This window comes from Balaenoptera physalus (genome assembly GCF_965194825.1).
Source record: "Balaenoptera physalus genome assembly, chromosome: 6".
In the NCBI taxonomy this organism is placed as follows: domain Eukaryota; kingdom Metazoa; phylum Chordata; class Mammalia; order Artiodactyla; family Balaenopteridae; genus Balaenoptera; species Balaenoptera physalus.
This window is the reverse complement of record NC_138885.1, coordinates 106915464-106941737: the sequence shown is the minus strand read 5'-3', so window position 1 is coordinate 106941737 and position 26274 is coordinate 106915464. Positions and strand designations below refer to the sequence as shown.

Sequence of the window (26274 nt, the reverse complement as noted above, 5' to 3'; positions counted from 1 at the left end):
AAAGTCAACATGGATCTGATCTTGTATATATATGTTGCTGTGATGGTTAATTTTATCTGTCAGCTCGATTAGACCACTGGTGGGTGCTCAGACACTTGGCCAAACATCATTCTGAGTAAGTCTGTGAGGATGTTTCCAGATGACATTAACTCTTGAATTGGAGACAGAACAAAGCAGATTGCCCTCCCTAATGTGGGTGGGTCTCATCCAATCAGATGAAGACCTGAATAGAAAAGAAAGGCTGAGTGAGAGGGAACCACTCCTACTTTCTTCAGCTGGCCCATTGGTCTTTTCCAGCCTTCAGACCAGTACTGAAACCTTGGCTCTTCTGGGTCTTGAACTTGCCAGCTTTCAGACTAGAATATATACCATCAGCTCTCCTGGTTCTCAGGCCTTCAGACTTGGACTGGAACTAAACCGTCAGCACTCCTGGGTCTCCAGCTTGCCTACTGCAGATTTTGGGCCTGCTTAGCCTCCAAAATCACATGAGCCAAGTCCTTATAATAAATCTCTTCCATATATATATAATTATATACACACACACTCACACACACACACACACACACACACACACACATATATATATATATATATATATATATAATTTATTAGTCAGGATTCTCCAGAGAGACATTAGGCGATTATGTATGCATATATATATATATATATATATATATATATATATATATATGTGTGTGTGTGTGTGTGTGTGTGTGTGTGTGTGTGTGTGTGTGTGTATATACATATATATTTTATATATATAAAATAAAATATTTATCTATTTATTTATTTATATAATTAACAATTTCAGCCTGACTCCTAAGAGTTCCAAAGTACCAATAGCCCATGACCTTTCAGATGATAGACAATTCTAAAATGCTCCTATAATCCTAAAACTCATTCTCTACCATCAGTTTAATGCATAGCAGAAATCGAGGAGCAGATGAAGAAGGTCAGCTAGAAAGAAGTCAAATGCCCTCTGATTCCCATTGTCTATTTCTCCTGTGCTAGAGTTTTGGGGAAATTAGTGATTGGTTGCTGTATTAGTTTCCTAGGGTTGCCATAACACATTACCACAAACTAAGTGGCTTAAAACAACAGAAATTTATTCTATCACAGTCCTGGAAGCTAGAAGTTAAAAATTAAGGTTTTAGCAGGGCCATGCTCTCTCTGAAGGCTCTAAGGGAGGATCTTTCCTTGCTTCTTCCCAGCTTCTGGTATTTGCTGGCAATCCGTGGTGTTCCTTGGCTGTGGCAGCATGACTCCAATCTCTGGCTTCTTCCCTCTGTGTGCTTCTGGTTCCAGATTTCCCTCTTCTTATCAGGACATCAGTCATTGGATGAGGGCCCAACCTAATCCAGTATGACCTCATCTTAACTTGATTATATCTGCAAAAGCCTTATTTCCAAATAAGGTCACAATCCCAGGTTCTGGGTAGACATGAAATTGGGGGGAACACCATTCAACCCAGTAGCATTGCTGAGTAGGTTCAGGAAACAATTGGCTATTGGTGAGGTGAGAACAACATTGTGGTAAAAAGGAGGAAAGAGTCTCAGGAAAATGCAAATGGAGCCAGGACCTATTTGTCAATGATGTTCGTCAGAATTCTAGGCCCAGAGGAGGTCTGAGGTTGCTTGTAAGGTCAGCCTCATGCCTGGCTGAGGTGAGGCAGTCTTAATAGCCACTCCTTTGAGGAAACATCATAGGTCCACCCAGACTATAGAGCTTCTGGGATCCTGACTGACATGTCCTAACTTCCCCCCTGGAGCGTACTCACTGCGTCAGCTTCCTAGGGGGCAAAATTAACAATGACTTTCTATTTAGAAAGGTTAGGAGTGAATATTCACAAATAAATGAGAAATTAGGTAAACAAGGAAAACAGGTAGCTTACGTGAGTCTTGACGAAGGCCTAATGGAGCCTCTGAGGAAGGTTGGAGAACCTTTCAGGGGAGGGTGAAGCTTGGCTGAGAGCCAACGATGATGAAATGAGAGAAGAACTCCTGAGAGCATCTTCCTTCACTCACTGTGAAGACTTGTGTAAGTCCTTTTACCCTAGGGATCAGTTTGATTGGAGCAGGAGAGACATGAGCCTGTGGTCCACTGTTCCGTGATTTGAAATTACAACCTCTTTGAAAGCAAGGACCACATATCTCTTATTCACTTTTGGGTCTCCAGGTCCTAGAATAGTACATGATACTTAGAAAAATACCCAGTAATTATTCATTGGATGAAAGTTGGGCATGAACTGCTTAGATTGAAGAGCGGAAATTCATTTCCAAACCACAAAGTGGAACCCAGGAACCATGTTTTCCACAAGAGGGTAAAAGATGAGATGTAAATGGTGGAACATTGGGTATCTATTGAATAAACATTTATTAAGCACCTACTATGTGGGACACTGAAAACAATGTTGAGAAATAGAACAATGTGCAACTTGTAGCCTCTGCTTCCATTTGTTAACATATAATCACATAAATAAGCTAAACACTCTCAGATAGTACAATTACTTGAGTAGAAGACTTTTTAAATTAAGAAATAAAATTTTTTAAAAACCTCATAACATTTCTGTGACATACAAGAGGAAAAAAATTACACTTGATTAAAATAATCAGAGAAGGCTTCATCGAGAAACAATGCATTATCTACGAAACTAATAACTATTTTTAATATTGGACTTAAGAATATCTTGGAATTTTTTATCTTGTGGAAACATTCAGACTTAGAGATGACCTTTGAAATACAGCCAGTCCTTAAGTTGGGGATCCTCCTGCACTGCTCTCATTCGGAGTTCAAGGAAATGTCTTTGAGGAAAGGTGCATTCCAACAGGTTAATTTGAACAACACAGTAATCTTGAAGTGTGCCACGTATCCAAAAATCACAGCCAGGCTACCCATTCCTTTCAGCCTGGGGATCATCAGTTGTGGTGTCAACTTAGCCTCTGAAAGATGATAGTAAAAAATGTTTTGGCGTGAGATGCTTCTATCTGGTGTCTTCAGTAGACTTCAGAGGAAACTATTGGCCCTCTTTAATCCAATTGCCTGTTTGGCTGTACATTCTGAAACCAATACTCAAAGGGTATTCCCACAGAGGGCTTACAGGGACCACCCACCCTCCCTTAAGCCCACTGGAGATAGGTTAAGACCTGAAACTCTCCCTCAGGAGCCACAATTAAATTGGGGCTTAAAAGGACCTGGATTCCACTTCCTAGACCACAGCCACATAAAGTCAGTGGAACCAAGAAAATTATAGTCCAGACATTAGCTGCCATGTCTTCTACTTCTTGTTCATTGGCTCTTGTGTGCATCTAACAGGTATGGAGAGCTTACCACCTGTTCAGTACTATGTGAAAGAAGGAGAACCAGCCTGAAAAAGGGAATAGACTATATCATTGGCTGGTATTTAATATGAACACATGTCACTCTTTCAGTTACAAGAGACAGAAACGCAACTCAAACTGACTTAAATGAATAAGGACATTCACTGAGTCATGTAATTGAAAAGTTCAGGCATGGCTTGACCCAAGTGCTCAAACAATATCATCAGGAATCTTTTTATCCCCATGATCAAAACTCGAAGGCCAAATTTGCTATCAACAAATCTGTGTACTTTTACTATCCCTGAGATAATTAGTACAGCCAGAATCATGGGATGAGCTGATTGGCCAGATATGAATTGTATGGCCTTACCTGTACTTCACATAACCAGAACGGAAGAGGGATAGTGTCTCAAAGGAAAGTAAGGGTGATGTACCAGTAAAAGTAGGGAGATGATTGCTGGGCGGTAAGAATAACAGGTGTCCACTATGGAATGTAACAGAGCTTTTTCCATGACAGGTCTTAGAGCTCTGAATAGGGCCACCTGCATGCAGCACACCTTGGGGTTTCCATCATTGTTATGGGTAAAGTTTCCACTGAGTCACCCACTTGGACTCTCTCTGCATCATCCTGCCTAATGCCATCGTGATTGGGAATATATATCAACCCTTGAATCAAGTTCACAGTAAGAAGGGCTGGAACCCAGGTTCATCACCAAAGCCAGTTTCTTAAAGTCCCAGCCTGTCTCTGGGATGGCAGGGCAGGACAAGTTCCAAGAGCAGCTACTACCACCTCAAGAATCCCAGAAGTATTGGGATTCAGTTGCTGTGATAAAGCATAATGTTATAGAAGTGGGGATGGGACAGTAAATCAAAAGTCCCAGAAGAGGATCTCAGCCAGTCCAGACCTCTGGGACTCCATGCCAAGGCCTTTCCTGGGCCTGGCCTCACAGTCTTACTTTTCCAACTAACACAATGGGCTACTTTCTCATATCCCTTGCGTCAGATACCAAAGTAGCCCGTCTGCTCTCACTCCCTTATTCCAACTTCTTTCTCCAAATATGAGCCACTTTTTCCTTACCTCTCTTGGTACAACTGCATGTTTCCATCCAGAAGAGTGAAGCTGTTTGTTGTTGTTGCTCTTGTTTTTCCCCATGCAGTTACTTCAGTTGGAATTAGATGTCTTCAAGCCTTGGGGAGAGGAAAGACATATATCATTAGAAAAGTAAATAATGATACAAAGGCCCTATTACTGAGGTTTTCTCAGGATGACTGTTCAAGCCAAAAAAACAATAGTGCTCCAAGGACGGAAATGAGCCCACACGTCGGAGGACAGAGACAAAGAACAGAAATCATGGAGCAGGGCAGAGCTGACTCAAACAGCAGGACTTGATGTCTTGCTCAGATGAAAGGGTAAGGCACTCAGGTGGGACAGAAGCCAGGGATGGGATTTCTGGTGACTCTCAGCGCCTCCACTTCCCCAAAACACTTAATCTGTTCAATCCACAAAGCTGGCGTGTGAGCTTCATGCTAGAGCCAAGTGCATTCAGATATATCAAGACCTCCTCATGTTCACTCCCCACCTCCTGCCCATTGTCAGATCAGCAGTACCTTAGAGGATCTCAGGAAAGATCTTGAGGACTAGTGTGAGGTGTTCTCCAAGCATCCCTGACCCTCATGAGAAAATATCCCTGGTTGCTTTGGCATTCTTCAGTCATTTCAATTCATTCTAGGAAAAATCAGTTTATTTGCAAGAGGTATAGTTCAAAAGGGCCAGTTTCATAATTCAACTTTGTAGATAACCAGAGTCAGACTGTCCCCCCAAAATCTTCCCTCACCCTGGAAAGAATAGAGGAAAGTATATAATGTAAAGCAGTGGTCTGCCCACAGTCTAGTGACAAACCCTGACTTCAGAGATGGACTTGTTGAAAGATCATTATGTTCTTAAAGGTTGTTTCTACATGACCTCAACACAGCGAATTAAATAGTGGAAAATTCAGCCAAATCTCCTGATTCTTTTATCATGAAAGTCCAGTCCTAAAGATAGGCACAGGCATTCACTTCAGGAAAATTCCATTTCATTCAGCAAGGGCTTCTTTAGCAATTAGGGTGTGCCCATACTGTGCTGATTTCTATGAGCAGTAGAAAACATTTGTGTTCTAACCCCTACCCTCAAGCCACTCCTAATTCCGTTGCTGTGATAAAGCACAAGTATTATAGGAGTGTAGGGGGACAGTAAATGCTGCAAATTTGAAGAAATTATTGTGCCCAGAAATTTCATGCAAATCAAGCAGATCAAAGAGTTCCAGAAAGGCAGTTTGTTTTTTGGTTTTTTCCCCTTCAACCAGGGAGCCCATTAAACTGTGTTATTGGAGAATTAACTGTGGGCTGAGCCCAGCGTAGGCACTGGAGGTTTGCTTAAGAAGGAAAAACCATGACCCTGTCCAGGGGGAGTATTCCATCCATAGTAGTGAGGGACAGGGTAGGAAAATACAGGCAGGTTGGGAAAATATGAAAGAAAATGAATTAACTTGCATAATTAGAAACATCATGAGTAAAAGCCAGATGTTGATGGGGGGGCCGTGGGTGGTGTGGAAGAGGTAAGGGAGAATGAGGAAAAGAGAAGATTTGGGATGATTTCTAGAAAAGCCAAAAGCAGAGTTAAATGTTTGCATCCTGTGGAGAGTGTGGCTTGGCAGAAAGGGGAAGAATATTCCAGAGCTGGAAGAGTAGCTTATGAAGAGGTAGAGAAGACCGACCGTGTATATCACACCCACTCCCCCATCGCACCCCCCTCACTCTGTCCTGTTGTGTCCTTTTTCTCACCCTGCCTTACAAGAGGGAAAGGGAACGGAGGCAGATAGGAGCTTGGAAGCCAAGCCTCCAATTTCATGCTGATGTTCGACTGGGGAAGGAAATCATGAAAGCTAATTGCCTCTCAGAATAGCATTTGTCTGATTTTCCCATGAGGTATCAGAGGGCATTGAGTGCAATTGGTCACAAGGTCGCCAGGGTTTAATGTCTCTCCTGGCTCTGTGTTCCTGCATTACTCTCCCCTCTGGCAAGTGAGACTGCCTGATCTCAACCAGTAGTCTCAGTCCCATGCCAAACTCTGAGACCAATCTTGGTTTCTGGCAGTGGTCATCTTTTTGTCTACGCTGTTGTCTTGCTATTGGTCCAACTTGACTGGGGCTATCTTCTTCCCCAATAATCAGGTTCTTACCTATTTCTTGACCAAACCTCTGTCATAAGCCCTAGTTTTCTCCTAAGCTGCTTCTCTGTCTTGTGTATTCATCTTCAGTGATTGAGATCCAGGCTTGTTTCCCAGTCTCCCCAGGGAAACTTCCTTGAAGCCCAGTCTCATTAGCATCTGGGATGCCCTGTCCCTGACCTCTAATTCAGTCCCTGCCAGGCCATCCAAAGCCAGCTTTCTGCCTATTCTTACTGATGGCCTGTCCCTTGAACCTCCAGTAATCAAGGTATCATTCCTGCCTGAAAAGACTGTCTGGATATGAGTATTGGTGTCCACTTCAGCCAATGGTGCTCCTACTCTCTTGCCTTTTGGAATAACATCAGATTCATAAATGTTTATCTCTTGACACAGACTCCTGGCCTTACACTCTGTTCAGATATATTGAGTTTCTCCAATGAAGATTCTACCTGGGGTTCTGATCCCAGCTTTACTTAGGTTTGCCCATTGCACTAGCCAATGCCTAAGATATAACAGAGAAAACACTGTAACAACATTGTCTTCCACTTCTCAGGTGCTCAGTCACTACAGGACCAAAGATCATCTGATCTGGACACCAGATACAAAATTCTAAATTTTAAATTCTAAAATTTATTTGTCTCTCTGATCTTTTTTTTTTTATGGAATTGAGTTGAATGAAAAGGAAAAAAAATACTTACAATTCCTAGAATTTTTGGGAAAGAGTTTGTATGAAAACTCCCAGGACCCCATAGCAATTCTAGGTTAGAAAGAAAGGCTAAGAAATAAGCAGGAAGAAAGGATCAAGGTACAAATCCTCGTGGTTCTGCTGGTATGACAGTCCTGTGACTTGCAGAATTCCCTTCCTTCATGTGTGAGGTGGATCTAGTGAGTCTCCTTCAATAAATAGAATATGGAAAAAAGTGATGGGATATGACTTCTGAGATTAGGTTGAGGGAAAGACTTTGGCTTCTGTCTTGTACTTCTTTACCTTCTCCCTTGTTTGTTTGTTCTAATGGAAACCAATTCCCCTTTTAGGAGCTGCCTTATGGAGAAGCCCACATTGCAAAGAACTGAAGGAGACCCCTGATCAAAAGGAAACAAAGAACTCTCAGTCCAAAGGTCCATGAGGAACTTGAGTCCTGCAGCAACCATGTGAGTGAGTTTGGGGTCTATGTTTCAGATGAGACCACAGCCCCAGCCAAAACCTGGTTTGCAGCCTATGAGAGAGCTTAAGGAAGAGGTACCCAGCTAAGAGGTACCTGGATTCCTGATCCACAGAAAGTGTAAGATTACAAACGTTTGTTCTTTAAAGCACCTAGGTTTTGAAGTAATTTGTTACCCAGCCATAGATATCTAATGCAAGCTTCAGAGAACTGGAGACAAAGAAGACAGAAATCTTTGACTACTAATGATTAGATCATTTTCACCCACCCTAAATCTTCCAGTTCCCCATTTAGTTAGACTTAGAGGAAATCCACATTTATTTCATTAACATATACTTAGTGTGTGCCCTCTCTATGCCCAGCACAGTGACACATACTATGCAGGATTCAGAAGTTAGGGCTCTCAGGGAATTGGGATGACAACCATAAGCCACAAGAAATAAAAAGGACCCTCAGCATCACTTTGTGTCACTAGTTTTTCTGCCCCCAAACTCATGAAAATCCTTCTTAAATTCCATGGAAAACAATGTTTTTTAATGGCAGAAAAGAATTTCTATGACAGAGTAGACTGTTATGGGGCAGCCTGAATTTCATTAGTGTAGACAAAAAATTGGCAAGAAGGACCCTATCTGCAAGCATGTTTTATTTTGTCAACTGTATTAATTGTTTTAATTGGTCACCAGCATATCAAATCAGGATATTTTACATAAATACCAACTTTCTGTCTTGTCTTGAAACATCTCAAGATCTGGCCTCACTGGATGTACACTTCTCCTGGAGCCAACGTCTAATACAAAGAAGACCCTTTCCTCCCCTCTAGATTGGACATGTGCTATTCATTTTGCCATGGTCCCCACCCAGTCCACTTTACTAATTTAAGGTGCCTTTTCACAAGCAGGCACAAAGTTCATAAAAAATGCTTTAAGCCCTCTGATTCTTGTTGAGCTGCCGAGTTCTTCAAGTCTTCAGTGGTCACTGTGGCCCCGGAAAACGATAGCTCTGATTCTCTGTCTCTGTGAAAATCCCTTGGATGAAAGTCCAAGAGTTATCCATAGTAGGTGTTCAGTAAGTTTTCCCTTACTTTTCCACCATTCTCTAAATAGAGACAACACAATTATTTTTAAACAGTATGTGTGAGCCTTTTGAAAATAACAAGTACTTTTTTACATTTGCTCATTGTATTGTTGGAATCTTGGGGTGACTCCAGACCTCTTCTCCCATCTCCCAAGCTCAACCTGGGATACAGCAGTAAACAGAAGAAACAAAGCACAGCTCTTATAGGGCATACAGCCCCCTGGTAAACTCAAGAAGATAAATACTGTTTGAATAAATGTAGCGAACCAACTAAGATGACCTTTCTAGTCCCTTGCAGGTGTAGGAGCCTATAATGCACCCCTTTAAGAAATCCTTCTTCCTTTACTATCTTTTCTCTTCCTATCCTTACTTCCAACATAAGCAGGTCTTCTTGGCCTTTTTAGGAAGCACAATACCCTGGATTCTGGATGAATCCAGGGCCCACCAGAGCTTTGGAAAAGCAGAATGAGGTGGAGGAGTAGTCCAAGGAAATGTTTGTCTTATCTCTGCTTCTTTGAAGAAGTTCCTCATAACTTACCTCAGAGAAATTTACCACTCGAGCTCTCAAAGACCAGGGAAGAAGGAAGAGAGAAAAGAGACATCCAACTTCTCCAAGAAGAAAGACAATGTCTGGATTAACAAGGCCCACTGGTCTCCAAGGTTAATTCATGCTGTCCTCATGCACATTGGACTCATGGTCTGGCTCTGACCTCTGAAGGATGGCTTTCGACTAATGCTCTCTAGATGAAGCAGAGGCTGAAGCCTGGGAGGATCTTGGCCAGGGCCACAGCCATGACCTCAGACCCTTCAACTGCACCTGAGTACACACTTCCAGGGGAGATGTGCTCTCCATAGAGAAATGACAGCTCTGGCTCATGGGGTCCCTGTGAGATCACCCCAGCTGGTCTAAATTAGTGTGTGTCACACACACACACACACACACACACACACACACACAAACACACTTTTTTAAAGCCCAGAACATAGAATATCCTTTTTTCATTCTTGATTCTGTACTCTGACCTTCTGCTAAATCAACTTTTTAAAATATAATTTTCTCTTCTGCTTACCTAAAATGTTTCTGTACTGAATTTGCCGAGCAGCCAACACATTTGTAAAAGCACACAGGCAAGCTAAACTCACTTCCTAAGCCAACTTCACACCTGAGTATGAAGAAGGCATCTGGCCTTCAAAAATGAACCGCTTTCCTGACAAAGGAATAACTTCCCATCGCCAAGGGAGAATGTGCTCCATCTCCCACTCCCCTCTTCTTTGTCCCCCTCCTTCCCCTTTCTTCTTTCTCTCCCTTGAATTTCAGCTCCCAAATGAGGTCAGATCCCAAAGCCCAAATAAGTGGAGGAGGGTTCACGTCTTCTCAGCTGAATAATTCCAGCTTACCCAAGCACACAGTGTTCACAAATAATGTTTGCACACTAGGTTTGCTGCCTGCTGGGCTGATTTCTCTCTCCCTCACCCTCTCTCTCTCTCCTTCCAAACCAAGGGCTGGAGATAGAAAAGAAAGTTTGAATCATATTCAAAACACAGAGTGAAAACACTTTGATTTCAAAAGAAAGAGGAGAAAACAAGAGACTTAGCCATCTTTACTTTTTTCTTTTTTCTTCTTAAACTTCTTTACTCTTAAATGCCCTTTACTTTGAAAAGACCTTTTGGTGTTTTGCTTCATAAAACTGGTGTGAGAAAAAATAAAAGCATACACATTTTCACAACTGTGTAGCCTTAGAGTGATGAGCTCATATTTATTATGCTGTGTCTTCTGCTGATAAGGGGAAACAAAAATTGACACAAAGAAAATGCTCACCTAGCTTTATTAAGACAAATCTCTCTGTATCAGTCAATGTCCAACCAAAAATAATGAAAGTCACATTTGAGTATCTAAAACAGAGTGATTTTAGTACCGGGAATTACTCAGGTGATGGAAGAGCTGAGAAGTCAGACAGGAGATAATGAGGCAAATCAGAAGACAGCAACAGCAAGATGCAGCTACTGCCTGTAGGCTGCAGGGACAAAGGAGGAGATAGGACTATCAGAACCCAAGGGCTGGGGCCACCAAACAGAAGCTGGAACCACAGCACACTTGTCTGGTAGGATCTGGAGTCCAGGAAGACAGGCAGCTGCTACTGGAGAGACCCCCAAGGTGAAGAAGGTGAAGGAGAAATAACATGGCTCCTCTCTTCCTCCCTCCCTCCCATCTGTATCAAGTGCCTTCTACTGGCTGAACTCAGCTGGAAGCCACCTGATTCTGGGAGCCTGGGAAATGCAACCTGAAAATAGTCAGTCCCTTGAGGCACCAAGCAGAGCTGAGAAGCGTGAGAGTTGTGGTTGAAGTTCAGGTTTTGGTTCCACACGCACCCCCCCACCACCACTTCTCCCTCCGCTGTGTCCCCACTGCCAACATCCCCACCCAGCCATTGAACAAACTTGATGTGGGATCTGGATGGGCTGGAGATTGGGATTGCAAGGAAAAATGCCTTGGAAGTAAAGCTCAAGTTCATACCCAAATTCAGCTCTATCAGGCTCTCATCCAGGGCACCTTCCCCTTAATCGCTAGGGCCGTCACCCTGTCTAGTTTGTGTGTCCAATCCTAGGATGTGGGAAATGCAATGAATTCCAGACAGAGCATGGATGGAAAATTACTCCAGACCCATGTCAGGGAGCATTCAAACGAAGCTGAGCTAGAAGTACAGGGTGCCTGGAGGCGCGGGGTATTTAGTCCCCTTCTCTACTGAGAGCAATGACCAACCACAGGAGAGGATACTGTGTCAGAGAAGAGATATTGCAAGATCTTCCTGGATGTCCCCTGAAGGCTCCTTTTAAGCTTTTCAGCAGCCAGGCCTTGCTAAACATGTGCTCCCTTGCCAAGCTCACTCCCCAACCCCCAAGGCTGGCACAAAGCCCTTGGAGATAGACGTGTCAGAAGACTGCTTTGTTCAGAAAGGCTCATAAAAGAGCCCTGAATTCACTCTTAAATAATCCACTCAGGATGGAATTCAACAAATCACAACTAAATCCTCCTTTTGGCAAAATGTTTCCATCTTAATTATAACTATTATTGCTTGTGTTACTGAACATGTCTTTCTCTGCCCTTAAAAATGGAGGAGGGGGCTTCTCTGGTGGCGCAGTGGTTAAGAATCTGCCTGCCATGCAGGGGACACGGGTTTGAGCCCTGGTCCGGGAAGATGCCACATGCCGCCGAGCAACTAAGCCCATGCACCACAACTACTGAGCTTGTGAGCCACAACTACTAAAGCCCGCACGCCTAGAGCCCGTGTTCCACAACAAGAGAAGCCACTGCAATGAGAAGCCCGCTCACCGCAACGAAGAGTAGCCCCCACTCACCACAACTAGAGAAAGCCCGCGCGCAGCAATGAAGACCCAACGCAGACAAAAATAAATAAATAAAATAAATTTATTAAAAAAAAAAAGTGGAGGAGGAGGAGAGAAGCAAAAGTACAATATAAACAGAGGAATGGAAAATTACCCCAGCAAAGTGTAATGGCTAAACAATGACTAAGGGGGCTGTGATATGCATCAACACAGGTCCATGTGCGTAAACAGTGTGTGGTGGGAAGGGAGATGATGTGAATGATCTCGACAGAGAGGGGGCATTTAAGCTGACACAGAGTTTCCTTTCCCTGGGAGGGGAAGAACAAGGTCACCATTAGGAGGATGGCTGAGAGAGCAGGGTCCTTTTTCTTTGGTCTGGGAGGCTCTGAATGGACAGCAGATGGACACAGACTATGCAGCCCAAGCACCTTGGGATGTACTTAAAGAGGCTGAGGGAGAACACTGAAGCAGGATCTGAGGCTGGGGGTCCTGAGTCAAACTGCCTTGGTTCATGGCTCTGTCCCGCCTCTTGCTTGTGTTATCACCTGAGGCAAATGATTTACTCCTTCAGAACCCCAGGTTCCTCCTTTGTAAAATTAGATGTGTCAGGCACTGTTCTAGGTGCTGGAAATACAGTGGGTGGGGTGCTGGTGGGTGAGGAAGACATCCTTGCTGTCAAGGAGTTCATATTCTGGTGGGAGGAGAAAGACCATCTGCAGGTTGACAAACATAGAGTATAATGATGGTGAGGGCTATAAAGAAAAATAAGGCCAGGTAAGAGGGAGAAAGAGTGAGAGCAGAAGGGTTTGAGCCATTTATTGAGTGGTCAGGAAAGAGCTCTTTGAACGTGTAACATTCAAAGAGATGTGGACAAGGAGTGAAGGGGAGAGAGCCACAAGGTATATATGGAGAAGGTGTTCCAGGCAGAGGGAACAGCAAGTGCAAATACCCTGTGGCTTCTGAGGCTTTTTATACGAGTATAATATAAAGCATCAGTGCAGCTCCCAGCCCATAGTCAGCACCTAATAAAGGTTAGCTATTAGTTTTAATCATAAATGGAGTATCCATAAAATACACTTTTGCTCAAGGTAGAACGGCAAGAGCAATGAGAAGATCAGCGACTCGCTCCAAATTCAGAACCTTGCTCTTCCCCCACCCTATGTAACATTCTTCTGCTTATCAAGACTGATGGTGCTCTCAGCGTTCAGTTACCTGCAAAGTAAAAAGAGGCACAATACATGATAACCCAAACCAGCAGATAACCCAAGAGGTCCTGTCCATGCTTTTAACAGATGACTTTGGGAAGACATACTTGCCTAGTTCTGTTTTATTCACTCTAGTATCAACAGGAGGGTCATGTGGTGCAGAAGTTGGCATCACATGCCAAGCAATCAATTCCTGGTTGTGTGATATCAGACAAGTCCCTTTGCCTTTCTGAGCTCACTGGGTTGTTTTGAGGATCAGATACAATGACAACTATGGGGGCCCTTTGTGAACCATAAAACTGGCTTGATTACTGCTTCATGATGAAAGTTGAGTGAATCTTCTGAGCTCACAACCACAGTTGTGGTGGGACATGACCCACCCACACTTTTTTGTTTTTTTTTTTAATTTTATTTATTTATTTATTTGTTTGTTTATTTATGGCTGTGTTTGGTCTTCGTTTCTGTGCGAGGGCTTTCTCTAGTTGTGGCAAGCGGGGGCCACTCTTCATCGCGGTGCGCGGGCCTCTCACTATCGCAGCCTCTCTTGTTGCGGGGCACAGGCTCCAGACGCGCAGGCTCAGTAATTGTGGCTCACGGGCCTAGCCGCTCTGCGGCATGTGGGATCTTCCCAGACCAGGGTTCGAACCCGTGTCCCCTGCATTAGCAGGCAGATACTCAACCCCTGCGCCACCAGGGAAGCCCCACCCACACTTTGGATGACTAGGAGACACAAGCTTGAGACCAACACTTGCCCCAAGAAAGTCACAAAGCCACTCAGAGTCACAAAATAATTCTTCTGTTTTTAATACTCCCTAGGATGAGAGTTGATGACGTTTGTTTAGATTGGCATTGAAGGGGAATCATTCTGTTGTGAACCCAAGTTGCTTAGAGAAGAGTTGATGACACTGTCAACAATTTGATTAGAACAGGCACACACTGCAGGGGATAAAGTGGGCCGGGAGGATTTCTCACACTTTTCTACTGAGATATAGACTACAAAAGTAAAACCCTAGACATGACATGGCTTCACAGGAGGTTCAGTCCAATACTAAGCTGAATAAGGATTTCAAGAGCTGCAACTGAGATTCTTAAGGTAGAGATTCAGAGAAACCAGTATGTTCACTTCAGTCATCTTTCATTATTTCAGAATCACTGAACTTTAGAGCTAAAAGAAATGAAGAGGTCTCTTCAAGTGAATCCTTCTAAATGCTGGGGCTAAAAAAAAAAAAAAGCAAATAGAAGTTAAGGAAAGACTCCCTGGTGTTCTACACTTTAAGGATAGGATAGTAACAGCCCAGTACCAGCCCAGGCTGTTATTGAGCATAGGGCATTGGGCCAGATAGAAACTGTCCTTGAAACTCAATTTAGTAATAAACACTGGCAGAGAGGGGAGACAGAGAAGGATAAAGAGGACTCATTTAAAATTCCTGACACTTTCCTCAAGATTCTTTCACAACAGCAAACATCTGATTGGGTTCAGCTGGGTCAGGTTGGATTGGGCTGGTCTATTCTATTGCTCAGAGAGAGATACTTAAGTTACAAAGCCCAAATTTCAACCCAACTTGGAGCAAGCACTAGATGAGAAGGAGGAGAGATGATGCCAGGAAATATGCCCATATATCCTCCAAGGACCAGGTACAATCAAGGCTAGTTGTACTGGACAGGCAATGTGTCCATAGCATGCCTACCATGAATATGTTCCTTTGAAGGAAACCAGTGTCATCAAGATCTTTCCTACCTAACCTTCCCACCATCCTAGGAGCATCTCTAGTAGCTAATAATGGCATTGGCAACTTTAGTAAGCATGGCCATTCTGTATTATTTACTTATTGAGGAGAAAATATAGGGAAGAGAAACTAGAAGAGTAAAGAGAAATAAAGAGGGAGAGAGAGAGAGGAAGGAAGGAGAAAAGGGATAGGAAAAAATAAGGTAGAGAATGATGAAGAGGCTGCCTGATGTTGCATAAAAAACATGAGATTAGAAATCTGGGGCTTCCCTGGTGGCGCAGTGGTTGAGAATCTGCCTGCTAATGCAGGGCACACGGGTTCGAGCCCTGGTCTGGGAAGATCCCACATGCCGCGGAGCAACTAGGCCCGTGAGCCACAATTGCTGAGCCTGCGCATCTGGAGCCTGTGCTCCGCAACAAGAGAGGCCACGATAATGAGAGGCCCGCGCACCGCGATGAAGAGTGGCCCCCACTTGCCGCAACTAGAGAAAGCCCTCGCACAGAAACGAAGACCCAACACAGCCATAAATAAATAAATAAATAAATAAATAAATAAATAAACCCAAAGTTTAAAAAAAAAAAAAAGAAGGTGGATACAAAAAATATATATATAAAAAAGAAATCTGAACTGGGTTCAAATTTTATTTTAGTGTCTAAATAGTTTTTATTCCAACCCAGTCATGGTGGGGGAAAAAAAGTTGAATAAATAAATGAAGCAAGTGGAATACCATAGTGATATAAGCAAGTTTTCATAAGGTTTTTGGCTTCCTTCCCACCCCTTCCCAGGGGCTGTCACTCTCTCTACCTTCATCACGGTTCACTCATTTCTTTCCAGTTCTACATCAAGCTTAAGAGAGACCTGGACATCCATACTGAGCCAGGCTTTCAAAGAACTCAGACACTTTTGGACCTTCCTGATCCGGGAAATTTGGGATCTTGAAGGCTAGGAGCTGTGACTCTTATGGAATGATTGATTGGATGCCTGATATCAGGAGATTTAAGCTGATTCCTGAGAAACACTAAACATTACTGAAAAAAGGGTTGGGAGAAAAATGGGTTTTCCAACCATTAACTAGTGCCCACTGAAGCTCAGTTCTTCCAACTACCCATGTTTGGGGGTCAGCTGCGGAGCCTAAGGGTATTGACATCACATAGGAGCATGATCCCAGAAGCCTGGAGCAGAGACTTGGAGTTCTGAGCTCCATGGAAGGCCCTTCATTGGCGGCCAAAGTTTTAAAATGTGCTTGACAAGCAGATAGGAAAATTGGCTGTATATGCCTCTAATGTAACAGAACTATTTGCTTTGAGGACTGTGCCTGGAGTTACTGCTTTGAGGGGAAAAAATGCATAACTTTGGAAAAGGATGACTTACTTCTGCAAAGAACCCTGGTCTGTGGATCTTACCTTTAGGCACTGCATGGGCTTCCTTCCATAGTTATGTCCCTGTATCCACATTATTCAAAGGCACTCACCAGGGCCTCCTGGGATCTGGTCCAGAGAAAAGGCACCATTCCAAGAGACACGCAGGACAGGTCTAAGTCCTTTTGTATCTAAGGTAGACATGCAGATAGAAAAGAATATTTGGAAGGGAGAGGTCAACGAAAGAAAACTACTGATTGACTGAATACTGGGGTGTCTCATAACCTAAATGTATGAAAGGGGCAGTCCCCATTATTTATCAGTTAATTGAAATGAGTTTATTTTACACTCAAAGTTGTTGCTGGTTTGCTTTTAATAACCAATCACTTTGGAAACTAAAGAATACAGAAAAAGTATATTCTTTAGGATTCAACTCCACTCTATAGATTTTCAGAAAAAACAAATTTGGGTTGGAATTCCTGCTTCACCATTTCCTTACCATATGACTTTGGACAAAGAATCTGGAAAATGGGGCTAATAAGACACTTCTCACAGGATTTTCATGAAGATGAATGTTTTCTTGTCTAGGTGTGTGCTACTGAATAGGCATGTAGTAAGTGGGAGCTATAACTATTATTGCTGTGATTTGGGTGAACTGATGGATAATTATCTCACAAACAGACCATGGGGTTCACAGGACTCTTAACAAAAGCACATTCTACTAGTTGAGTGAGCCCCCATGAAATCAGCTCCACCTTACTGCAGATGGTAGAGTGGTTGAGAACACAGCTTCAGGGCAAATGCCAGGACTCCAATGCTAGCCACCTTACTAGCAGTAGGAATTGGTAAATTACTTAACCTTTCTGTGCCTCAGTTTCCTCATCTTTAAAATGGGGGTAATAATACCATCTATTTCATAGAGCTAGACTGAGGATTAAATGAGATAATCCACATAAAATGTACTTGAAACAAAGGCCTGGTACATAGTAAACACTGAATAAAGATGAGTTATTTATTATTACATGGTCTAACTTTTACCCAGGCTCTAGCTAGAAGAATGGAGCTGGGTTCTTTGTTTTTTGGTTTTTTTTAATGTAAAGACCATGCAGTCTACTTCATCTAATTTTTTTTTCACTTGTAGGGGGAGGGGTAAGGTATGAGTTCAGTGGATCAAACTGGAGAAACTACCTGTGTCTTATGATCAGTTATGGAAACTCTGGTGATATAGTGAGAAAAACCTGATACTGATCTCACTTGGGGATTGGAGGCTGGGTCACTCATTACCTGACATATATTAAGTTTCTTGATCTCTAAAAAGAGGGCAATAACATCTACCTTAAGAGCTATTGGGAAAAAGAAAAAGAAAAAAGACCTTTGGAAAATGATGGGAGTACCACATGAAGATTTTGGCACAGACTTGGTACATACATGTTTGTTTAATTGATTTTATTGGGAAGACAGACAACTGGAGAGCAGTGGGATTCTAGGAAGGAGAAGGCCAGGTTGAAATGCCAATGAGTGGTAAGAATACCGTCTGTCTTCATTCTACACATGGCAGGTGGTCTGGCAAGGAGAGAGAGGTTGTGTGCTAGGAACTCATTTTTGCATAAAATAACTAGGCTTTTCTAGTGCAATTGCCCTATGATCCATATTCAATGTGGTGTATATTGCTATAGATTAAAAATACACAGAGAATTCTCAGCATCCCTCCCACAAGGAGATAGCCTACTATGGTGAAAGAAGATTTGATTCAATATGGAAACCTTTTCTTTCTCTGGCCTCCATTTCTCCTACTTTCTATTCTGGTTCAGCTACCATTTATATACCCATCACAAGAAAACAGTGAGTTAGATACACCCCTCATCCCATTTTATAGAAAAGGGAACCCAAACTCAGAGAGATTGAGGAAGGAACTCCAAAGCCCAAAGCTAGTGAGCATGAAAGCTGGGATTTTAATCTGTACCTTGAGATGCTGTGTCTTTGGCTCACTCCACTAGGTACTGCAGCCTCTGGTACCCCAGCCCTGCCTATAAATCTGTATGGTGGGGCTGGTTCAAGAAGACAGCACTGGAGCCATGCCAGAAAAGATGTGGCCATGGGCTGTAGTTTTTCTCCCAGTGTGACTTTTTGCTCATTCCCAAAACTACTTCAAAGGGAGTTGAAGTAGCAAAATGGGGCTCTGCCTCACTATGTCTGAATTCTATAAATTAGGGCTTTATTTGAAGCAAGAGTAACTTTTTTTCCAAAAAACCGAAAATAATTAAAAAGCCATTCTAGAGGAACTTTGCATCCTTTGTTGATGTTTTTCTTGGAAGCTTATAATGAGCTCATAAATGCTAATGAGGAATGGTCTGTGGTTCCCAGCAGTGCTGAGTCAAACCAGCCACGTCAGAGGACAGAATTCCACTGGGGCTTGGGATGTGAGGGCCACCCCACCACCACTGGGCTGGCCTGCTTGCAGCAGGAGGAGCACCTCTGTCTGCTTTGCCAGCTCCTGCATTTGCCTGCTTGCACCCTCTCCATAGCAGTCTCTCTGACCTAGATTATCTCCCCTGGGGTGATGGCTCCAAAGGCCTCTTTTGCAAGTCAGCCCTAGGAGTTTTGAGTTCTCCATAGGACTGGTCATGTGCTGAGTACCCATGACTGTGCCCAGAACACAGCGAGGAGAGAAGTGGTTCCCCGTGTGCTGCCGTCAGTCTCATCATTTAGTAGCCTCAGCCATGTGGCCCTAAAGTCTCTGTATCAACCACCATCTGCTAGGAAGAAAGGGTGTGTGGGCTGAAACACAGTACAGAATTTAAGGAAGAGATTATCTACAAGGTAGAACAGGGTTAAAGGAAATCAGCAAGGGATGGTGAAGCCTCTTGCTCTCTCTGACGATATCCAACATCAGAGGCATTGCCACTCCTGGGTGCACAGGGACAGGAGCAGCTATGAGTGTCCCGGCTGTAAGAGAACATTGCTGTCCCAGCAGCCTGGCAAGAGGGGAACCTAGGGAAGATATCCCCGGGCCCCTCCTCCTTCCTCAGCCCCGAGCAGGAGCCAGCAGGCAAGGGAGCACATCAGTGCAGCCCAGAGGCAGCATCGGGGGCACAGAGCAGGGTAAAGAAGAGTGGAGAGCCAGGCTAGAGGGGCTGAAGGAAATCCCCAGCTAAACAACCTTCCGGCCTTACCGCCTAAGACTTGCTGAAGGGACTTGAAGATTCAGGCAAGCGTGTTCCCTCATCCCTGCAACCAGCTGTTCCCTCTGCCTGGTGCTTCCTCAAACATATCTATCCATACCCATATCAACACGTTACTCACTTTTCAGACTTGACAGTACATGCCAGGTTCTCCTTGAAATGTTCTCTGAGCAGCCCAGTTTCCGAGTCAGCCTTGTATTGTAGGCATTTTTATGCTTCTCTAAGGCTGTCATTCATCTCTGAGAGTGAGTTGAAGAGAAGCACCATGTCCAGTATTTCCTGTGCTGTGTACAGAGCAGATCCTTCTCAAGGGATGTGAGGGTGAAGGAGCAAGGTCATCTCCTGCCCTTGAGGTCATTAGACTGTCTATTCATGTGGTTAGTTAATTGCAGACAGCTGACTCAAACCAGGAAAAAGATGCACCCATGACAAATTTATGGCCCTGGGTTTAATGAGAAATATCTTCTCTCCTCTGCCTGGTGGTTTGAGGGATGGAAGGAATATAGAGTTGGGAACAAGGAAGTTGATCTAAGTCCCTGGGGATCTGGAAGGACACACTTTGTACATTGACCAACACAACTTTTTCACTTTGTAGGGTACGTAAAAATACCAATGTATTCATCATAGAACACTGTTTAGAAATCATTAAAGGTCTTGAGCTACTGCCCCCTCTCTTGAAAGTCTTTGCAGCAGTTATTCAAAGAGGGAGAAGGCAAAGAAAGGAAAAGAAATAAATGTAAATAAAAGCACCTTGAGTACCTTGCTGGCCCCCTGGTACATTCTGCTAAAAATATCCAGTTTATGGGCTTCCCTGGTGCTGCATTGGTTAAGAATCTGCCTGCCAATGCAGGGGACGTGGGTTTGAGCCCTCGTCCGGGAAGATCCCACATGCAGTGGAGCAACTAAGCCTGTGCGCCACAACTACTGAGCCCGCGTGCCACAGCTACTGCATGCCTAGAGCCCGTGCTCCACAACAAGAGAAGCCACCACAATGAGAAGCCCGTGCACTCCAATGAAGAGTAGCCCTCGCTCGCCACAACGAGAGAAAATCCGCGCACAGCAACGAAGACCCAAAGCAGCCAAAAATAAAATAAATTAAAAAAATAAAAATATCCTGTTTAAATGTAAGCCTTACAATCCTGTGAGGTGGCGTTCTCAATTTATAGATGAAGAAATTGAGACTCAAGAGAAGTCCTTTCCCAAAGTCGCTGGTCACCCAGCTGAGCTAAAATGAATGAGGAGTCTGACGCCTGCAGGTGCACAGCACACTTTAGACACCGGCCCAGGCTCTTCTGTGGGGCAAGGTCTCAGTTCTTCAAAACTGCCATGTGTATCTTCTGCGTTTCCCGATGGTCGCTAATGTTAGGCCCTGGGCTTAAGACATGAAGAGCCCTCTCTGCTTCTACAGGCTGGACTTTACACACAGGGGTTGATGGTTGTCGGTGAACAGCGAGCCCTGCTGAGGTGCGATGCCGACCCGGAACCAGGAGGAAATCTAGGGCTTTTGGGATCTGCATTGTCAATGGCATGAAGGTCCCTAAAGAGGCTGAGGTGTCCCAAGTTTCTGGACACTTGGATTCCTGGAAACGCTCCAACTTCCTTAGGAGTGGAGGGCTAGGCTTTTGGACCTGTGCTTTCTGAGAAAGGCCTGGAAATTTTGCATGGGCTTCCAGGAAATCCTTACATTTTCACCTCTTTCTTCCATTTTCCTGTACAGTATCCTTGCTTCTGGCAAAGCCTTTCTCCCAAGCTGGAGTCTGGATACCAAAAAAAAAAGGTCTGCATATATTTAAGGTACTGATAAGCAAATCGTAGGCAAAGCATTATGCAAAAGTCTTCCTTTGCAGGGACCTGCTGCCTCTGCCCACTCTCCCGCCTCCTGGGATCCATGACTTGGGAATGTCTTACCAACGTGATAACAAGTCTGGCTTGGTCTATTGTGAGTGAAGATCAAGGCCAAAACTTCACTGTACTGAAGTGAAAAAGTCATGTGTACCATCTGGCCGGAACTAGTTAATGGGGTTCTTTGTTTTTGTTTTTGTTTTTTAAAAGCCAAGACGATATGGGAGAAAGAGAGTGGAAGCATTTCCAGGAAGAGAGAGCTATGCGTGAGATGGTATCTGAAGTGTGTGCCTCCCACTGGGACGTGTGATGGGTGTGGGTGCCTGTGTGTGTGCCCATGCTCGCGCGTGGGCATGCATGCCATGCCCGCGTGTCCGCACGTGTGTTTGTGCATGTCAGTGGAGGGGTTGCTAGGGGAGAAAGTGCACGGGTGCAGTAAGAAGTGCTGACCAATGGAAGCACAAAACTGCTAACTCCTAGGAAAGGGGGATCCTCCAAACCCCCTCCTGGCCTGCTTCCACTTCACTTTCTCCTCAGTCGCCTTCGTTTCGGGCTTAGGTTTCCATAAACACTGCAGTTATTTATTTTATTTTTGTTTGAAATGTTAAACAAGTCCCGAAAGGAAAAGCTGTGGAGGCAACTTGTGCCGTCTCCAGGGAGCAGTTGCACCACAGGCATTTTCTGCAGGGGTTTGGCGAGGCTGCCCCTCCCCTGCAGCTTCGCCCCCCCTCACGCCCCCGGTCTCTGGAGAAGCTCCCGGGCACCTCTGCCGGGGTCAGGACCCTGAGAATCCCAGGTTCCCTAATCTGACCCATATGTCTGTCCTCCCCAGAATGTAGCTCATCCCCCTCTCCCTCCACGGAGACCTCCTCGTCTGGAAGGGTCTCTCTTCAGGCTGGTAGAACGATTAGCAATTCTAACGACACCATCAGCAACACCCAGAACGATGGCTAACATTCACTGAGTGCTTATGAGGTTCAAGGAGCTGTTGGAGATGAAGATGAGGCACCTGTATCAACACATTTCCCCCTCAACACAAGCCTATCGGGTAGGTGCTGTTATTATTCCCATTTTACAGATGAGGAGCCTGAGACACGGAGAATTCAGAGACTTGATTATGAAAAACAAGGCCAGTCAGGAGCCTCAGGCACAAAGTTTAAGGGATTCACACACAAACTCAGTAATCCAGATAAATAATATTTTAATGACACATTTTAAAATCCATATTAATGCAAAAATTCCATGATGAACAAAATATCAAATTTAAAATAAAGACAGGATCAGTAGATTCCAGTCCAGTCTGTGTGGCTGCAGCTCTCCAGCCCCGTGCTGTGCTGCCCTGTTCAGCATTCATTTAGGGCTCAGGATGTGCCGAGCACGGTGCTTGCTTTGGCCGGACGTACCTCTCACTCATTCTTGTAGCCTGGTGTGGCTGGAATCCTCACTGAAGAGATGGGAAAGCTGACCCTGAGGGCCAAGGGCTTTCTCACTTTCTGTCCATTGTTTGCTTATGTGTGCGTCTGCCTTCAAAGAACAACAAACTCAAATGGAATCTCCAGCAGGACTTGATCCCAAGTTCCCTCTGAGTCCAGTGTTCTTTCCGTGAGTTCACAGCTGCCCTTGGTGACCAGGCCTCCTCGCCCTCCTTGGCCAGGAAAGGAAGCTGACGGGCAGGAGGGGGAGCCTCTTTGGGAGGCACAGGCCTCAGTGTGGGGTGGAGAGGGCAGGGAGGTTATGATTCCAGCAAGTCAGTTCTGACAAGCAATCTGCTGCTGCCTCCACCAAACATCCCCCGAGACACCTCATGCTCAGCCAAGTGGTCATCCTGTGCCAGCAGGATGCAAATGTACGAAAGACCCTTCTCCTCTCCGGTTCCTCAACAGCCTGCCCGGGACCACCTCGCCCACCAAGTCTCCCCCGCTGCTCCTTATTGACTCAACAACGCACAAGACACAGGCGTGCATGTGCACACGCCTCCATCCCCACTCTTATCCCAGCTCCTCTAAGGAGCGGTCCCGAGCTTGCAGGGGGATGCAGGGAAATGTGGAGGGAGGTGGAAGACCCCAGAGCCAGAAGGCAGCTCTTGAAGAAAGAAAATGGACCCGCTCTGTTGTCATGCCCAAATCCAGGTCCCTGGGACAACCACGGTGTGGAACACACACCTGCTTGACTGTGCTCTCATTTGCCAAGAGCAACATTTTGGCACATTTAAGGCAGATGGGGAGGGAATTCTAAAGGGGTCAAGGAGGTGGGGTCAGGTGAAGTCATCTCCATCCATCCCTGTCTCTAAGAAGCCCAGACACCGTGGTCTCCCTCCCACTCCTGAGGCCCCATTGTAACATGCCTCCTACTTACCCTATGGATACCCCTTGACTTCTAACCACCCCTTCAACCTCACCTGTCCTCTAGGGTGGGAGAAGGAACAGGGGCTTTGGAGTCAGGCAGGGGTGGTTTCAAATCCAGACTTTCCTTCCTACTCTCTGTGCGGACGGGGACAAGCTGCTTGTACTCTCTCACTTGTTAAGTAAAATAGAATAATGGTGTCTACATAAAGAACCTGGAACAGTTCTCAGCAAAATGAATACTAACCCTCTTCCCTGGCTTCTTTAAGGCCCTTTCAGCTTGGCTTCATCTTGCTTGCTCTTAAGAGTGATAGAGGCCGTTTCAGAAGCTTGTAAAGATCATCTTTAGTATTCAGCCTTCACAGCAACTTCTTAGGTTTCCCCACCTGCACCCTGCCCCCAACATGCAGGATCCAACACCCCTCTTTTAGTTAGTCATCAAGATGTGGACAAAACCAAGTGTAGATTGTTTTAGAATCTTCACTCCAACTCACTTTGCCTCTTCTCTCCTATTAACTGCTCATGATGGAGGGCGAGGGGTAGGATGGTGGTGTCCACTTTCATACCCACAAAGAAGAGGAAAACCAAACTCAGGAGACAAGAGATATGTTTTGAACACTCAAGGGAGGGGGTCATACCGCTCCCGCACACTGCCCCACACCTGAGTCATTGAGCATGCGGAGTGATGAAGATTTTACAAGGCATGATGCTAGGGCATAAGGGCACTCCATAAATAGCACCCCTTTTCCCGCTAGAACTCTGAGCCAACAGAGGAATAAGAAGGAAGAAGAAAGCAGATGTAGAGCAAAATATTACCTTCGTTATGGTTAAAGCTGGTGGATGGGGCTTAGTCTGGGGACAAGTGGGTTTTCTCATTCTGAATCCCAGAATTGTGGGGAATTACCCACTTGTTACTGACCCTGCTGGGCTGAGGCAGGGTCCCCTGCAGGACAGATTCTGCCCCTGTAAAACTTGAGACCTAGAGGGGCAAGACAGAGCCTGTGTTTCCCACATGTGGGCTCACTCCAAGAGAAACAGGACAAAGAAGGGACCAGGCTACACTTTCCCTTCCAAATTCACCAGATTAGGTCACTTTTCCTCCAGGGAAGGAGTGAGCAGATGAAGAGATGCCAAGAGTGTTACTCTAGCGGAGAACCCTTCACTTAGAAGGAAATATCAGGAACGAGGAAGATGCACTCAATGTCCCCCCAACCCCAATACAATTTTTTCCTTTCAATTTGATAGCAAGAGCAAAAGCAACAAATATATATATGTGTGTGTGTGTGTATATATATATATATTAATATGTAATCTGTTAGGTGTATATATGTATATATATACATATACATATATGAATATATATACACACACATATATGTTATCTGAAAATTAGAAAATAATAGTAACTATCTTTTAATAGTTTTGTGAACAATAAATGCACTTAGCACTTAATAAATACATTTAATAAATTCTAATCATTATAACAACTAGAACAGTAACTAAACACAGGAATGGGAGGCATTTATTCGGTCACATTGATTCAGCCACATTTACTAGGCAATGGAGGTTGACACAAATACACAGATACACTTAAATCAAAGCAGAGTAAGAGAAGCACCAAAAAGAAGAGCTCAGCAGAGAGAGACTGATGAAGAAAGTTCCCATGGCCATGGTGACATGTGCAATAGATGTTCTGGAAAGATGTTCTTAGTCAAATACGTTGGAGCAGGAAGAGTAGTCCAGTCTGAATGAGGTGTTATATTCTTGAAGAAAGTAATGGGAAGCGAATTTTCACCTTTTCAGACACATCCCACCAGCCTCTCTTTGGACTTGTTTCCCCCCTTAGGTATAGGAAAAGTAGCAGCAGAGATGAGTTCGGCACATCCTTTCAATTAGGGAGTGGGGTGTACACACCCTTCCAAACCACTCTTCCTAATGTCCGTGTTCTTTCCCCTACATAGGATGCCGTTTAGAGCTGAGAGTTCATCTCTGTCTGGTTCTAGCACCTCCCTGCTAACGCCCATCCCTTAGTGGACAATTCTGTCTTCTCGCTGGTTTGTGTTTGCCTCTGTTCCTCTCTGATGCAGCCCCTCCAGGCCACAACAACAATCTACCCCCTCTCCCAGAGCCCACACCCTACCACGGCTGACACCCTTTTATCAAACTGCATCTCTGGGCGTTGGTGGTGCAGAGCAAGCTAATGTCAGCACTTCCACCTTCCAAGCCAGTCCCTCTGGCCCCTTAACCACACACCATGCCTTCTGCTGACTTTCTCCCTATGTGTCAGCACATTCTCAGTTTAAGCTAACCCAGCCACACGCCCCTGGAGACACATGAGAACACCTCCCTAGCCTAGATGCATACATTTTCTCATGGTTCAACAGAAACTGTGGTCACTGAGCTGTAGAAGGCGACAAGCCATGTTAGAAAAACCAAAACAGAACCCTGTGAACCTGCACGAGTAAGGAGTAAGGAGTAAGCAGTCCTTGCTGGGTTCTCTGTTTTGGGGTT

General features: G+C 44.6%; 2 long non-coding RNA genes across 3 annotated transcripts in view; one reads left to right on the top strand and one right to left on the bottom strand.

The window, feature by feature from the left end:
* LOC309663493 overlaps positions 1-16445 on the top strand; it is a 29294-nt gene extending 12849 nt beyond the window's left edge. The window contains exons 2-3 of the long non-coding RNA XR_014265318.1: positions 7561-7677; positions 9167-16445. This is a non-coding gene — a long non-coding RNA (uncharacterized lncRNA). The remainder of the gene's footprint in view (positions 1-7560; positions 7678-9166) is intronic.
* Positions 2355-19817, bottom strand: LOC309663487. 2 transcript variants are annotated; one of them, XR_014265308.1, is made up of 7 exons: positions 19701-19817; positions 16443-16588; positions 13264-13319; positions 4926-5043; positions 4396-4505; positions 3328-3364; positions 2355-2939 (listed from the first exon to the last, which is right to left on the bottom strand). It is a non-coding gene; the product is annotated as an uncharacterized lncRNA (long non-coding RNA). The 2 variants fall into 2 exon arrangements; XR_014265309.1 differs by lacking the exon at positions 19701-19817 and adding an exon at positions 19571-19636.
* Between the last annotated feature and the right edge of the window lie 6457 nt (positions 19818-26274).